Source organism: Aptenodytes forsteri, unplaced genomic scaffold, assembly GCF_000699145.1.
Source record: "Aptenodytes forsteri isolate BGI_AS27 unplaced genomic scaffold, ASM69914v1 Scaffold304, whole genome shotgun sequence".
In the NCBI taxonomy this organism is placed as follows: Eukaryota; Metazoa; Chordata; class Aves; order Sphenisciformes; family Spheniscidae; genus Aptenodytes; species Aptenodytes forsteri.
In genome coordinates this window covers 702,650-705,054 of record NW_008794886.1, presented here as the reverse complement: position 1 = coordinate 705,054, position 2,405 = coordinate 702,650, and the positions used below count along the sequence as shown (strand labels likewise).

General features: G+C 70.5%; 1 protein-coding gene across 1 annotated transcript in view; it reads right to left on the bottom strand.

The window, feature by feature from the left end:
* The window catches only part of CPT1B (carnitine palmitoyltransferase 1B), a gene marked incomplete at its 3' end in the record, with an annotated part of 30,637 nt that overhangs the window by 19,307 nt on the left and 8,925 nt on the right, over positions 1 to 2,405 (bottom strand). The window lies entirely within an intron of this gene.

Sequence of the window (2,405 nt, the reverse complement as noted above, 5' to 3'; positions counted from 1 at the left end):
GGTCCCCGTCAGTGCCAGCAGCCAGTGCCACCCAGGACCCCAGCAAGCCCACAGCAGAGCCCCTCGTCCCAGGGCCACCCCCAGCAGCGAGTGCCGCCAGCACCAGCCGCGGGCAATGCTCCCAAACACACCGGGAGCCCCGAGTCCCCGTGCCCAGCTGAGCCCCATGGTCCCAGCCCCACTGCCCCAAGCCCCCAGGCACCCTGGGATGCTGCCCTCACTCTCTGCACCCTGGGTGCCGGGGCAGGGCACCCCCTGGGGAGGCAATGCCGACCGACCCGGCATGGGGGAGCTGGGCTGTGCTGGGGTGCAGCGCTGGTCCAGCAGCACGACCGGCCCCGGCCCCGCTCACAGGGTCACGGGGACTGTCCCGGCAGAGCCCTGCCCGTGTTGGTGCTTCTCGGGCAGCTTCTGGTGTTCACCTCAACGAAGGTGCCCGGCCCTGGGCTGCACCTCGCTGGGCTGTCTCTCCTGTGCTGGGCAGTGCCCAGACCCAGCCCCGGCCTGCTGTGGCACGCACCACACCAGTGTGAGCATGCACCACAGCAGTGTGAGCACCCACCGCGCCGGTGTGGCACACACGGGTCCAGCATGAGCACCCACCTCACCAACGTGAGCACCCACCGCACCGGCGTGGCACACATGGGTTCAGCGTGAGCACCCACCTCACCAGCAGGAGCACCCACCGCACCGGCGTGGCACACATGGGTTCAGCGTGAGCACCCACCTCACCAGCAGGAGCACCCACCGCACCGGCGTGGCACACATGGGTTCAGCGTGAGCACCCACCTCACTGGTGTGAGCACCCACCACACTGGTGTGAGGACCCACCACTTTGGCGTGAGCACACACGGCTCCAGCATGAGAACTGGCCAGTGTGGGGGCCGGGTCGCTGCCCCACGGGTGGGTGTGGCAGCAGCTGAGACCCCCAGGCAGCGCCGCACCTCAGCACGACACGACACAAGAGCCAAGCGACGCCAAGCGATGCCGGGTGATGGGCACGGACCCGCGGGGAGGAGCAGGGTGATGGGGAGGGACCCGTGGGGGAACAAGGGGTGCTGGGAGGGAGCACCCTGTCACAGGGGTGCCGTCCCCCTGGGCACGCAGCCCCCCTGAGCAGGGCCAGGCTGGGGGGCGGGGGGGTTAAGGTGCTGCAGCGCTGGGGAGAGGACCAGGGCCAGGGCTGGGCGTGCTGCCCACAGCTGAGGATCAGATAAGGAAGGGACCAGCAGCTCCCGGTGTGGCTCCAGCCGTGGCTCCAGACACTCGTCGTGGCTCCAGACACGCACCAGCAGCTCCTGCTCACCCCCAGGGACGCAGCACAGCTGCCTGGCAGAGGCACCTGCCTGTGGCCTCTGGGGTCCCCACTGCACTCGGGGGGCTCCAGGTCCGAACCAGGGGATCCCTGGCCGTGGGGCTGGGCCATGGGGCCCAGGTGCAGGATGCGGCCCCAATGCAGCATCAGGGTGCAGGATGCGGCCCTAGTGCGGGGTCAGGGTGCAGGATGCAGCCCAGCACCGGGCCCGGGGCAGGGGCTGGCAGATGCTCACACAAGGGGACTGGCACTGGCATGGGCAGACGGCAGCTCCCACCTGGTGTCCCCACGCCCCGTTGATGCTCCGGGCCCTCCTCGGCTGAATTGGGGTGCACGGCTGGAGGTTGCACCCCCACCCCCCCTTGGGGATGCGGGTGACAGTGGCCCCTGCACCCAGCTGCAGGAGGGACCCCGGCTCGGCAGCCCACGGTGGTCGCAGCATCCGTGCCTGCTCCGGGGATGTCACTGCACTGCCACCTCCCCGTCACCCCCTCACTGTGTCCCTCTGCGCGGGGACATCGGGCGGTTCTGGCAGCGCAGGAGGGGAAGCAGGCAGGGGCACAGAAAGGGGGGGTAAGGCAGGGTGTGAAGGCAGGAGCTTGGGTACAGGGTGTGCAGGCAGGGTGTGGGTGCCAGGTGGACTCAGCCTGTGTCCCAGAGCCGGAGCATCCCGGGACAAAGTGCCCGTGGGGGGGGGGCTCCGAGCCCTGTGCCGGGCCTGCCTGGCCCCTCGCCCACCAAGCAGCTCTGGGCTGGCTGGACCCCCCGTGCCCCCAGCAGACACCCTGCGGGTGCTGGCCGGGCTGCGTCGAAGCTCTGCAAGCTCGATGGGTGCGGGCAGCTGGCGGGAGGAGGGTGCTGGCCGCCTCCAACTGTCGGGTGCTGCACGGGGCAAGGCGTCCCGCAGTGCCAGACACGGCCGAGGGGCTCTGTGCAGTGCACATCTCTGCCGCCGTGCCCCGCTGCACACTCCCCGTCACCGCTACGTAGGCGGCTGGCGGGCACGGCTCACCGGTCACCGCCCCACGGCACCTTTCATCCGCTGCCCCAGGAGCTGCTGACGCACCCGCTGCCTGCACCCACTGGCCGG